The sequence below is a fragment of the Pinus tabuliformis genome, chromosome Q (assembly GCF_031772625.1).
Source record: "Pinus tabuliformis cultivar Carrire ecotype Pingquan chromosome Q, CPIR1, whole genome shotgun sequence".
Classification (NCBI taxonomy): Eukaryota; Viridiplantae; Streptophyta; class Pinopsida; order Pinales; family Pinaceae; genus Pinus; species Pinus tabuliformis.
The window spans coordinates 391,919,703-391,935,163 of NC_142296.1; positions in this window are offsets into that span (position 1 = coordinate 391,919,703).

Genomic DNA, 15,461 nt, shown 5'->3' on the forward strand with positions numbered 1-15,461 from the left:
CGCTTCATGGTATAAGTTTTTAAAAGCTATTAGGAAACAGTGCTATCCTTTAGGATACATGCAGCAAGCTGTTATTGATTGGCAACATCTGAGGCAAGGTAAAGCACAGAGTGTCTAGGAGTTTACTTAGGAGTTCAGGAAGAAAGCATTGGTGCTTGGTATTTCATTGGATACACGTGAAAGTTTGTTAAAATATATTGACAATTTACATTCATATTTGCAGCATACTTTATTAATGTTTAATCCTAATGATTTTGACGAGGTGTGTGTTCAGGCCATACATATTGAATCAGGTGGTAGACCATTCAAGTTGTCATCTAAGTCATCCAAAGAGATGGAAAACAGAGAATCTAGAAACAGTAAGGGAAACATTTCAAAGAGAAAGAAATCAGCGATTGTTTAGAAGGAAAGACCTACCTATTCTCATTGCCAGAGAATCGGTCATGATGAATCGAAGTGCTAGAAACTTCATCTAGAACTTAAGCCCAAAAAGTTCCTTAAGGCGAGGGACAAAGAAAAGGCATTGCAGCAGTCCAGCAAGACCTCAGTTCAGATTCAGGTGATGAACGGAGAATAACCGCCATGGTTACAACAGGTAAAACTTCTGATATTGGTTCAAGTTCAAAATCTAATGTATCTTCTTCAAACATAAATGCTCCACATGAGGATAAACGAGTTGAACTCTTCCACATAAGGATAACTTCTAAGCATACAAAGATTGACACAATGTTTGACAGTGGGTCACAAGCAAATTTAATATCTGAACATATAGTTAATCAATTGGGATTGGAAACATGAAATCATCAAAGACCATACCCATTAAGTTGGATTAATAAATCAACTCAAATACATGTCACAAAGTAGTGTCGGTTAAAATTTGCAATTACATCTAAGTACATTGATGAAGTGGAATTAGATGTGGTCCCAGTAGAGAACATAAATATCACCTAAAGAAAGAAGGGGTTGAATTTATTATTAGGGCACATAAAGTCAAATAAAACTTGGATTTAATTGTTTCAAATCAAGTTAAGCAGTTTATAAGTTCAAGTAAATATGTACTCATGGTTATTAAGGAAGAACATAAGGTTGACTATTCAAGATGTGAGATTCATTTTATAGATCAATTGGTTAAGGTGGTTAATTCTTTTCCAAGAAGTCTTATTCATGAACAGGATAAGAAACATGTGATACATTTAATATCCTACAAACATCTTCTTAAAGACAGAATGAATCTCAATTCATTAATTCAACTGAATTCTAGAAGCTATCATCATCAACAGTGTATTGCAGGGAATGGTACGTGTGAGTCTAATCAGAGACTTGTTTCAGATGGTATGTTTATTTTCAGTTTTAGGGGTGTGGGTCAGTATTGGGGAAAGTCAGTGTCGCATTTATTTAGTATTGCATCATCATTTCATGCTTTTAAAAGTAATGAAACCTATCTTTAAGTAGAGAGGAAGTCTATAAGTTTTCATGACAAAGCATTTTCAAAAGCAAATCTAAAGTTTCCTTACCATGGTTTGAAAACTAATGCATTAACTAAAAGTGTAATTCAATGGAAATCTTAGTTAATAGACATAGTGATTCAAGTAAATCAATAATTACTTAAATACTTTCAGAATCAAACTAAGTTGTAGCAGTCTTTACATCATAGTTGGATGAGTTCTATATAGCAAGTTCACTTAGTAATCAGTTAGCATGAAAGTAAATCAAGTCAAGTAATTGATACAAAATCAAAATCAAAGGAGTCTTTGAATATTTCAGTTATTTCGGAAAGTAGATTATTGATACCCATCAAATTTATTGAACAAAGTTCTACAAATATTGTTTTCTAAGATGTTTCTAAATCACTAACTCATGGTTCTTCGTGGAAAGAATTTGATTGCCATGTTGATAACAGGTTGTTTTCCCATCATTGCAAGTTGTTCATACTGCGGATGGAAGAAATAGGTCATCGAATCAAAATGTATCATGGTCAGCATCATTAGGGTCATCATCTGCAGGTGATTGATCGAATGCATTGGTACATTGTCACGTCAATATGGAAAGAGAGGGAGTTCTACCCTCATTGACTAATTGTTTAGTCAAAATTTTTGTGGTCCAAAAGCTTTCCAGTGGAGAGGAATGATCCAGGAGGATCCATTGATCCAGTTGCACATGTGTTGAAAGTGTCATCATCAGTGTTCATGGGTGTCATTCAGTGTCGTCGTCGCTTTAGTTCAGCTTCGACAGATCGAAAGTGTTGGTTATGATCAAGCTGTTCATGTAATGTTATGGTTTCATGGCATTCAATTGATATGATGTTGTACCTCACTGTCGACTTATGTCATCAACAGTTTCGCCAGGGTTTGGTCGACGACATGTGTTTCTTCATTCGACTTTGTAGGATTAATGGTTGATATAGTTGATTGTGTAAAAGGATTCAAGTTAGACTATTTGGTTGATGACATAGTCTTGTCGTCATCACCACCAGTGTCAGTTTCAAAGATGTGATGGTCATCGTCATGCAATATTGACGAATGTCCCACAGAGAACACAAGGAAGTACAAGGGTCGATCGTCTGGTAAAGGCTTCAGTTTCGCCAATGTCATTGTGTAAAGATGAGATGGGTCTATGAACAGTTAAATGAAACCTAAAACCTAAGCCTAGACGTAAACCCTAATGCCTAAGCTATCCTATTTATCTTTGTTTACCCTAAGAATCCTAATGCATTATTTTCCCCTAAATCTAAACCAATGCATTATATGCCTAAAATCCTATATTATCCACATTTATAAAGCCTAATTTACAGCCTATGTATTAAATATCCATAATCAAACCCTAACATATCACCTAGTGCATTCAAACTACATTCAAAACCCTATCACCTAACCCTCAACCTATTTGAAATGTTAAAACAATACAAAAACATTGCAAATCAAATATAAATTGCATAACAGTACTAACAGCTAGACAAAAACCGCAACGGAGGATCATGTGGCCACATATGAGAAATTGTCGAAGGTCAAGGATAACTGTGCGGGGAATTGACAGTGTCGAAACCGCAATCGATTGTTAGCCATGTGAACACTATGGAGGTTAGCCATCGGGAACCGTGAGCTGCTACTGAAACCATCGGCTATACTATTAGCATGTGAACAAAACCCGATTAATCGCGCAGTTAGTGAGATAGTTACCAGAACAACTGGAGTCCTAACTGTGGAGACTTCTCCACCTGCTCACATGCGGCGTCATCAAACCTTCGCCCGGTTAAGAAACTGTTAGCGGTTTTCGAGGTTATAGAACGGTTTATTTATGGGTTTTTATTGTTTTTTCGTTAAAAAATTAATTTGGTGCCATGACTAAGCCCTGAGGTGGCCAAAAGCAACACAGGAGACAACCAATTTGCAACCAAATTCACCATACATCCAACCAGGGATGTTATTATGCATTTGTAGGCCTATAAAGGAAGGATCTCTCATTAGAGAACAAAAAGAGTGGAATTTGAGTTTACATGTGCAAGTTCTGGAGGATAGAGGCAATTTTGTTTTCAGAGTTTCGGGAGCATCCAGAGTCGGATTCAGAAACCGTAAGCAACAATGGAAAGCTGGTTCAGAGAGATATCTGATGACAGTGACCAGAAGTTCCTGTGTGCACATTCAGTCTAGTCTTTTTACTGTGTAATCTACTTCTTCTCTCTCATTCCTAATAAAATGGTTGCCTATCTTGAAAGCGGACCCATAGATGTAGTCCACCAGGGACGAACTCCGTAATCAATCTTGCTATCTAATATATCTATGTTTTTGTTGTTTATACTTTTGTTTTGCATCTTTCGTATGGTTTATCAGCTGTCGAAAAGTGTTATGCTCTAGCAGATTTCCTTGTTTTTCATGCTTTCGGTTATCATTCAAGCTCATTGATGGCTAATAAATTCTACATCAGTTTTAGTATATGATCATATCAGATCAATAGTCCATTGATTTCACCTTCGCGAAGAGATGAGGAAGGGATAACGAAGGTTTCCCCATGAAGTTCTATTCAATTAATAAGATAAGGATTCCTGCGAATATCACCTCCGCCCACACCACCTCCAACTTCACCGCCATCACCTCCAACTTCACCCATATCACCTCCACCTCCACCGCAGTTTAGTATGGAAAATGCAGTAAAACTGCCTTCATTCAAAGGCTTGGGAAATGAGGATCTAGACCAATTCTGGTTCGTTGTGAAAGTTGTATGGGAAGCTCAAGGTGTTATAGATGATCATATAAAGAAGGCGACATTGGTTAGTGCCCTGCAAGATCGCCCGCTAAATTGGAATATAAAGTACTCAAATGATAACCCAAATGCTGGAGTGGCACACTTCTAGACAATACTAAATAGAGAGTTCAGTAGGCCTAAATCTGAGGCGTAGTTGACTGTGGGATTCAAGGAGATCACGATGCAACTAGGCAAGATGCCTTGGGAGGTAGATCAGAGGTTGAAGTGTACAATCCGTGAAGCCAACATGAATTTGATAGATGGATAGCATCACGAGTGGTTTGTGGCTTCGCTACTGCCTCACTTAAGGGCCATGCTGTCACAGCAAAAGATACAACTCAGGAGGAGGACTTGGAGATTGCCATGAGACTACATGAAACTTTGATGAAAGATCCTAATATGGGAGTTCAACAGATCCATGTGCAACTGAAAAATCTATGCCTTGAGATGCAAAGTCCAGAGTAGGATAGGACGATTCAACCAAAGGTACCCAAGGAAGTATGGTGCCTGAAATGCAGGAGTTAGGGTCATGATAAAGACCATTGCCCAGTATTTGTGAAACATATTGTAGGAGGAGGACCGATGCCTTTAAGTCCAGAAGCTTAAGAAAAACCTAGCGCGGGGCCTGCATTGTGGTGCGCTATCTATCACGTAGAAGGAAAACATGCCATAGATAACTTCCATATGCTGTAGAAGTATGTACAGACACCGCATCAACTGTTCTGCAACTTTTGTAGATCGATAGGGCATAATGAGCGTAATTTTGGGAGTTATGAATTTATGATGGATTAAACTCCCACCTATAGGGTTCAGGCCAAAACGTGGCCCCCTAACCAGAGTGCAGGGATGGCGCAGACAGGATTTCAGGGACACGACCAAGGCCGAGGTAGAGGAGGAGCTAGCAGAGGTCAAGGACAATTACGGGGGACCAGGACACTACGCCCATAGTTGCACTAACCCAACACATCCATCATTCAAGTATTGCACAATGTTTGATCATGAAACAGAAGATTGTCCTACACTGATAGCTAGGATAGATGACAAAAGGCACTACCACCTTCGCCAACTCAGAACCTACAGATGATGAGGTCTAAGCCACACAAAGAAGATCCAAAACATAAATATTGTGCTCAGAAATGGAATTGCGACAGGAGATGAGAAAGGGAAACAACTAGAAGACAGTGCGTGGGTTTGCAAAACTCCGACAAAGGAGACTGAGTTCGATTTGGAGCATGCACATGAAATCTTCATGGAAGCTAAGAAGAGCTTCATTGAGGCCTCCACCTTTGGAAGCAAGGATAAGCCTGAGCAGGAGATGGACCCGTCTATGCTCACAACTTTCCTGGAAACTTGTATGAAGTTTTTACACGATAGTAAGGCTATGGAAAGATTACAAGAACTCATCAATAGATGCGCTGGAACCGTGCTAGGTGAGCTGCGCATAGTATGAGAGATTGGCAAGAATAAAACAAGGACGAGATGAGAGATGAGACTGACCACACAGATAGGAGAGTATGAAATGGACCAGGTAATTTTGGACCTAGGGTCAAATGGAAATGTCCTACCAAAACAAACTTGGAAACAGATGGGGAGACCTGCATTGCAATGGTCTCTGATTCAGCGAAGGATGGAAAATCAATAGAAGATCATCCCCGTGGGGTGGCTGCAGGGGGTGACCATGGATATTGAGGGAGCGAGCTCATTGTCAGACTTTGAAGTAATAAAGATAGTGGATGCTAGAAATCCCTATCCTACGCTTCTCTGAATTGACTAGGTTACTGATATGAACGGGGTAATCAATCTGAAGAAGCGGAAGATGATCTTTGAAAAGAAATCATTGTGTGTAATAGTACCCCTCAATCCTCCTGAAGGATTGCGTTACACTGAACCTACCCGGGATTATGAGAGTGATGACGATCTGGATTGTATCTATAAGATAAAAGTGTGAGACCAAGATTGGGTGAATCCTACTGTGGATGGATGAATCACATGGGATCGTGAGAGTTCCTATACCTCGAACTCCGATGAAGAAATAGAACATTGGCAAAATCGGTTACATGAAGTAACTACACTGAATTGCAACATGGCGACCGAGTTGCTACGCTGTGTGTCATCAAAAGTAAGAAATTTGCCTACTTATGATGGTTTGAATGAGGTAGATATCTTCTTGGATGCATTTGAAAGGGAGGTACTAGAAAAGTAGCGCTTCCAGGCCTTGGACTGGGCACTGTGCGCTATGCCAACAAGATGGTGGGGTACGCACAAGGGAAGATTTGACGATTAAAGCGAATTTAGGAGGATGATGAGAACACAATTTGGGAAGCCTAAGCTGTGATTGATAGACAATTATGATGGGCAGAATGATCTGCGTGCACATCTGGCCAAATGGATCTAGGTTTATGGAGAAAATCCCCAACCTGAATGGGTCCACATGTTCTGTCATACCCTGGATGCTATATAGAAATAGAGCTTCGCCATGGGATAGGCGAATGGGATATCCTGCACAAAGGATTCATGATTACCTTTAATTTTGAGGATAGGCTTGACAGTATTGATGAAGCACTACAAGAGGTAAAAGCAGATATCTTTAGGATATCACAGGATCCTTTAGACCTGGCTCAGTCTGAATGGGCTACTCAGTTGAGCCGTGCGCTAGAATGCTATAATGTAACTGCTAAAGAAGAGGACGAGGATCTGTCGAGGATTAACATTCCAGAAATAGAAGGTCACTGAGAGGTTCAAGGGTCACAGATTGACAATCTTGATATAACTGTGTTACTGAAAACGAAACAAGTGAACATTAGTACGGAGGAAGAACCCAAATTTCTGAAGATTAGAGACTACTGGGACAATGCGATAGTGGATAAGGCCTTTGAATTGTTCCACAAATACCAGGACTTATTCCCTACCAAGTTTATGGATCTAAAAGGAATAATTGGGGACCTAGGAATGATGAATATCACGTTAAAGCTCGATGCGAAGCCAGTTAATCAAAGGCCTTACTGTCTCAATCCGAAATATATGGAGAAGGTTTGCTTAGAGCTAGACAAGATGCTCATAGCAGAAATCGTTGAGCCTATGGAAGAATATAATTGGGTAAGTTGAATGGTGGTGCAAGAGAAGCAGAAGGATGAGATAAGGATATGGGTGGATCTCAGAAAATTGAATGATGCTTGTGTGCATGATCCTTTCTCGACTCCATTCACGGATGAAGTGTTGGAAAATTTAGGCAGCTAGGAAGCATATTCCTTCACTGATGGGTTCTATGGGTACCACCAAATAAAAATCATGCCAAAGGATAGAAGCAAGAAAACCTTCTCAATTGAGTGGGGTTATTCTCAATACCATATAATGTTGTTTGGATTGAAGAATGTGCCTGCAATATTTTTGCACGTATTTGTTGCAACATTCAACGAATTTATTCATAAGTTCTTGGAGGTATATGTTGATGACTGGAATATATTTGGGCTAGTTAAGCACCATGTAGCAAGCTTGCACTTGATGTTGGATACATGTCGAAGATACTTGATCGCACTCAATCTCAAAAAGTGTATCTTTTGTGTTCCTTTTGGAAACCTATTGGGGCATGTCATTTGCAGGCAAGGAATGATGATAGACCCTATGAAGATCATGGTGATACTAAACTTAGAAGCATCGAGGAGTGTGAAACAGCTGCACGCTACTCTAGGACATACGGGATATTACAAAAAAATTATCAAAAGCAATGCCCTGATCGCCGCGCCTATGGAGAAATTCTTGAAGAAGGATGTCACGTTCTATTGGAACGATGACTGTAAGAAGAGCTTGGACATATTGAAAGAAAATATGGTTACTGCATAGATTCTAGTCTTGCCAGACGGAAGAAAGAGTTTCATGTACATGTTGACGTGTCATGTATAGCGCTGGGATAAATACTAACACAAGATGACAGAGAAGGCTTGGACCATCCTATCGTGTTCGCAAGCCACATATTATCTAAAGCAGAGAAGAACTATTCAACCACTGAGCACAAAGGCCTAGCTATGGTGTATGCACTCTAGAAGTATTGGCACTACTTGCTAGGAGGCCATTTTAAGATGTATATGGATCAATTTGTGTTAAAGTACCTAGTCAATAAGCCTGTTTTGGGGGGGAGAATCTGCAGATAGCTCTTATTGTTCCAGGAGTGTGATTTTTAAGTTCTTGTGAAGCCGAGATGATTGAACACAGGACCAGATCATTTGTCGCACATCGAAACAACAGTAGGAATCTACTAACCTGTAAGAAGGATTTCCTGACGCACAACTATTTGCAGTGCATGTTGTGAATGGTCACTTTGAGGATATAATACAGTTCCTAACAATAGGAACTGCACCAGAAGGATACATTGTCCAGCAAAAGAAGGAATTAGTGGTGCACGTGGCAGATTTCTCTGTCATTGTTGGGCATCTGTACAAAATGGGGACTGATGAGATATTGCGACGGTATGTACCTGAGTTCGAAAGAAGCAGCATCCTCATGGACGCTCATGGGGGCATTTCATGAGGACATTATGTAGGGAGAGCAACCGTGCAGAAGATTCTACGCGCAGGGTTGTGGTGGCCAACCCTTCATCAGGATTCTAAAGCATATTGTAAGGCATGTGATGTATGTCAAAGAATGGGAAGGCCATCACGAAGGGATGAAATGCCTTTGAATCCAAATTATGTTGCAACCCTTTGAGAAGTGGGTCATCAATTTTGTAGGACCTATTCAGCCACAAGGAAAGACAGGAGCAAGATACATTATCACTGCGATGGAGTATTTGACTCATTGGGCAGAAGCGCAACTGGTGAAGGATTGCATGGGCGCGACTGCTGCGAAGTTTCTATTTGAGCATGTACTGATGTGATTTGGATGTCCGAAGATATTGATGAGTGATCATGGTAGGCAATTCTTGAATGAGACGATCAGCACACTGATGGAGGAACAAAGTGATTGAAAATGCGCTGACCAAGGTTTGCAATGCTCAATGAAGTGATTGGGACCTACACATACCTACAGTACTGTGGCCTTATCGAATGACATGCAAGAATTTGACTGTACAAACCCCTTTTAAGTTTGTCTATGGTGTGGAAGCGGTAATGCCTATGGAATACATCGTACCTAGTCTACGCATAGCAGCACTCATAGGTATGACGGATCACAGAGCCCTGGAGAAGAGGCTCACGCAGCTGGATGAGCTCGAAGAACAAATATTTTTGGCTAGATTTCACCAGTAGGTCCAAAAGTAGCGCGAAAAGGCATGGCATGATTGCCACTGCACACCTTTAAGGTAAATGACCTAGTTTTGTTATACAATAGTAAGTTTGATAAATTTCTAAGGAAATCCAGGATGCACATGTTAGGGCCTTATGTTATTAAGGAGATTACTGACGGAGAAGTGGTACAGTTGGTCAAATTAAATGGAGAACCCTTCCCAGGAAAGGTGAATGGAAGTCGCTTGAAGCCATAAAACGATGGTCCATCCATGTGACTAAATGAAAGAAGTACAATCTTAGCACTCCAGGCAGCTAAAAGGAGGCGTAGGACTATAAAATACACTACCTAGGTTAGGGAGCTACGCGATTGGACGATGTCACGAAGCAAGGACATGTCACTAGGTCCGCGCCAGCGCAGAGGGAGCTACGCTAGCCAGGGAAAAATTGTGTAGGTTGACTAGAAAGTCACCATTAAAGTCATTGTTCATGAAAATACGACAAAAGTGAGGCCAAATGGAGCGGGCATCCAATGTTTAAGATGAAATTTATGGCTTATATCCTTGAAAATTTGCCACCAATTTGGCATTAATGAACTGATTTTGGGGGGAACGGTCAGATTTGAATTCAAAATTCCCTATAAATTACAAGTGGTTGTCCTGTGAAAAACACTTGGAATTTTGAGAATTGAGTTGTTCCGCTCTCAGGTGCACATGTACTGTGAATTATTTCAAGATCTGGTAGTGAGTCTGGCGTTTGAACAATTGTCAAAGGAGACACAAGCACTAGTGAATAACGCCATGTTGAGATGCGCAGGAGCTATGGGCACTGAAAGAGTGGTTTCCGAGGAGAATGTACAGGAGATTGATATGGGGGCTGGTGTAGCTACCTTGGAAGTGGCCGAAGTACTGGCGGAGGTACTTAAATCCCCAAGAATGTTGAGACCGAAGCCAACCCCAACCAAGGAGACTAAAGACAAGAAGGGAAATCGATTATCCATATCGGTGTGCTCATCTCCAAGATGAAACCCACTAAAGCCCACCACCGAGGAGAAAGGAAACGCTATAAATCTAGCAATAGAGGAGGAGGATATCGAAGACATCCCCATGGATGACGAGGATGTGGGAGTGGAAATAGAGGAGGTTGAAGCCTAGGGTGCAGACCCTATTACACGGTTGCCGGAGTGTGTCCCTCCGTGCAAGCCTAAGTCCAAGGTCCCAAAGGATGTTGATGAAAGTAAGACTCCCCTACAAACCCCTCTGATACCCAATGAAATCACTTTTGATGGTCCACATTTGGCCTAGGTGCCCATATTGAAGCTCTAAGACTGGGACTTGGTGAACAACGAGAAGTTCCCACACCTAGCAACCAAACAACTGATGCTCTGCACCATAGACACAAATAGGGGGATGACTGCATTAGAACCATTGAAGTGGCTCAGAGGAGTAGAGAAGGCAGGGTTTCTCAACCTGCTTTGGGTGCCGCACTATAACCGCACCCCCGTGATAGTGTTGGTCATCATTCGACTATTGTTCTTGGTGCATGATGGGTGTCTGTGGCTGGAGGAGCTGATACCCATCACTGATATGTTGATTCACTGCATAATGCATCTGTCATATACAAGTGAAAATCCAGCTATGCTCTTTGGCGGCTAGGGTGGCGAGTAGGCACTCACAGAGTCAATGAAAGAGAAGTTCAAACTGGTAAAGAAGCCATGCGGGTATGTTATCTCCATCATCTACGACCTCACTTTGAAGGTGGAAATGCAGATCCTTACAGGGAAGGTGATGCAAAAGTTCTGCATCGATGAGGTGCCGACACCTATCATCTTGCTCGCATAGTAGTGCGCGGAAGGAGTCTAGCTTAACTGGTTAGAATACCTTCATTGAGAGTTCCTGGCGAACTTCTGTGAAGCACAAGCGAAGACCAAGACCTTCCACTACGCGTGGCTCTTGCTATCGATCATGCTTGTAGCGTGGGAGCTACCAAAAGAGAGTCAATTCCCCTCGGTCATGCCAAACCTTCTAGAAGCAGCAAAGTATGCTTCACTGTGGGCAACCAAGGATGCGAAGCACGTTCAGGACAACAAGGTCTTCTAGATCTTGATGGAAATGAATATTAGGATGGCCATCAATCAAAAGCCGTGATTATCACCCACGGTATATGCTAACCTACAGAGCTATGCCAAATTTAAAGCTGATTTCCATCAGATATCAATCAGGGCATGGAAGGACCCTGCGCAAAAGTGGTACAATTTGCCATACCTAGCCACAAATGATGCCATTGATGCGGTGTTGGATAAATGGCCAGCGGAGTGGCACACCACCATGGACTTGATGTTGGGTGGAAGCAAGTCTACTGCACAGAAGAAGAAGGAAGAGGCCAAGCTGAAGATGGTGCAACTGGCTAAAAACAGGAAAAAGGAGGCCACTGAGAAGACTAAGGTGGAACAGGTAGGAAAGGAGGTAGGAAAATAGATAGGTGGCATATAGCGGGGCTCTCACAAAGGCATGTGGTCACCTTCACTTGAGACTGAAGAAGAGGACATAGAGCAGCACGGCGCGAACCCTCAGGAGACTTTTGCTCACATTAAATTCTCGAGAGAGCTAGAAAAGGGAGTGTCCAGAAAGAAATACAAGGCGACCAAGACCTCACTTGACCTTGTCACACTAACAGAGGGTGACTTATATGACATCGGTGACACCATCAGAGATGTCACTGTGGAGGCCCTACAACAATTCAAGAAGAAACAATAGATCATCTTAAGGGCCAACCAGACTAGGCTAAAGGAGTTCAAACCTACGCGATGAAAGCTAGTCCGTTGTCCAACAACTTAGCTATCGGCACGTCAGAGGCTGTCGATATACTATGCATGAAGGCTTCTAGTACGATAGTGCTGCCAGATGGAGCACTGAACATGGAAAATGAGGCTAACTGGCCCATTGTCAGTGCTTTGAAGGGAGTTGGACTGAACCTGGCAGCGCTTCCACGTGAAGCACTCCACCTCTTGCAGGATGGAGTAATTGCAGAGTTGAGGGCCTGTGAGTATTGCACCCTTCAAGTGATTAGTGAGCAAAAGATAAACAATGAGTAGATGGCCCTGCATAGGAATGCTGCCATCGCTGCTAAGGCCAAGGTGATGAACCAACACAAGAGGATCATACAGGTCATGGAGGAGGCATGCAGAATGGTCCCAGAGTTGGCCATTCTGGAGGAGGAGCTAGTTGAGGTCTGCATCTACAAATTGGCCACAGGGGTGTGCAACACTCAGACAGAGATGGCGCGGGTTCAATTGGGGCTGAACCTGCATATTACAGAGCTCTAGTTGAGGGCCTAGCCTTCAACACCATCAGAGGTAAAGGAACAATAGGTGGCCACTATCACTGAAGTAGTTGTGGCGGTGGAGAGTGCAGTAGTTGACTGCACATAATTGTTTGAACAATCGTTTGAGGTCCTGACCAGCTTGTAGGAGGACCCAAACATCCATAGGCTAGAAATGGAAGTGCGCGAACTCCAACAACGCTATGATGAAGTTAAGGGCATAGTGCGAATAATCATGCTAACACAGAGGTTAGCCAAGTTGTAGGAAACCAAGCATATGAAGGAATAGGTGGACGCAGCACTGCAGAAGGAAGCAGTGCTAAAGGCGCGACTAAAGCCCTGGCTGGAGGAAGCTTATGCAGTCACAAGAAACATTGAAGGCAAGCTTGCGACTCTGCAAATGATGCAACAACAACTTTAGGTTGATAGCACAGGGGCAATAACTAAGAAAATAGTTGAAGATGCAATGCAGGCAGAAGCTCAGTGCAGAACCGAAGTTGTAGTGATCACGGTTGAGCTGGACGGGCTTCGCGCAAAGATCTCTACACCTACCGAGTGACTCGAGGGCAAGTCATGATGTTTGTGTTGGGGGCCTATTGGGTGAAAGATCCCACAAGGGCAGTTTTGGGGCTAAAAGCCCATGTTTAAGTCAATTTTTGTAATATTATTGTAAATACTCCGCAATTTATGGTCACGTAGTGCGAAGGTGTTATGTGTCATAAAGGGTAGTCTGCCCTTAGTCTTTTAAAAGTAAAGTCGGCTGTGAGAGAACTACCCGTGATCCGCAGACCATGGGATTGTATAAAAAGAGCTAAGCTCTAAGGAGTGTTTGCATTATGATGTATGTGTTGTACATGATGGAAACCCACTTGTAGTAGAACAACTCACTTGTATATGGTAACAAGATGAATCTATAGAAGAGATATCAGATGTGATGGAATGCATGAATGTAGTATTTACAGATGTGATGAAATGCAGGGTAGCCGCAAGGAATCGGTTTAGAAGGAAACTCACTCAAATGAAAGATCACAATATAGTAGGTAAACTGCAAATAATGACAGATCAGTCTTCATAGAAGGAAGAAAGAGAGGTATATGCATGTTCACCATTGACCAAGCTACGTATACACGTAGGTTCACTGTATACAAGTCGCATATACATACACACACACTTTCACAGAAGGAAAAGCGCGTATACCTTGGAAAACTAAATTTTTGGTCCAAAGTATTTGGTCCATGGTATTTTGACCCATGGTATTGGTCCAAGGTATTTGGTCCGAGGTATTGACCCTAGGTATTTGGTCCAAGGTATTGGTCCTAAGTGGTTTTGGTCCATGGTATTGAGAAAGGCATAAAACTATAAAAGGAGGAGAAGATCATTAGGCCAAGGTGTGCAAGTATAGAATATCTGATGAAGTGTGAGATCTAGTATACAAGTTATTAGGTTATGGTGCATTGTTGGATCTGAACCAAGGAAGAACCTTAGTTGATGATGAGGGATCATATCTAATGATGGATCAAGATCCTAAGGCGTAAAATGAACTATCATTATGTGTTTTTCTCATGTATATTCTAGATCTAAATACTGACGCACATATTATTCTGTAAATGATATGATCTGGGTATAACTATAGTCTGGTATAGTTGCAAAACTCTAAATTTATATTTGGAGATGTATACACTAGTTGCCTTTGAGAAAAGCACATGTACAGGTAGGTTCGACGCATGGAAGTAGCATATACCTTATAAAATATGTTTTAGTTGCTTTTGTTTGCTGTTGTAGTGTTTTGGGTTCCGGCTTGGGTTCTGGTCACTGTATTCTGGTGACAACATTCTAAATTATCAGATTGATGGGTTGTCAAAGTGATTGATTGATTTGGTTGTGGTTGGTTCATAAGGAGATTGGTTGATGTAGATATATTTGATGATTGAATGATGTTGTTGATGGATCCAATCTGAAAATTTATGAAATGTGGTCCCTTGAAGAAAAGAGAAGGTTGTAGCCTTCTATAGGTCGGCACATACATACTAGTAAACATATCAGCTAGTACAAGAGCTAGGGAGTTGTAGCTCCCTTCCAGTAGAAGCTGGAGAATGAGAGAAGGTTGTAGCCTTCTGCAGGTAGAAGCCTACATACTGGTATAAGACTGCACCAGTATAAAAATTGTAAATTGATTTTTCTTATTAGTAAAAGAAGACAGAGATGACAACAATAGGTGGTTTTCACCCACATTGGGTTTCCACCTTATATCTTGGTGTTCATGTGTGTTTATCATGTGTGATGCTTTATTTTTATTTTACTGCACTGTCTAATGAATTCCTTATAGTGGTTCAATTTGAATGCATGATAATTTGGGTAAATAAAAATATCTATGCATATACACTAGTTTCATTAAGTATAGTTGCGTATACACGCTAGTTCACTAAGCTGAAGTACCGTATACAAATCAGTCTTGAAAATTAAATTATTGATCTGACAATATTGATTCACCCCCCCTCTCAATATTATTTCCAACAAGTAGTTTGAAAAATAGAGACAATGACGAATGATGTAATAGAATCATAGCTCTAGAGGAAGAAGTATAAGTCTTGGGTTGTAGAATAGGTAGAGGCTCTATAGATGAGTGTGTAGAGGCCTAGGGTAGAAGTCCGCAACTGAGTGTACGGACCTCTGCAGCTGTGTGCA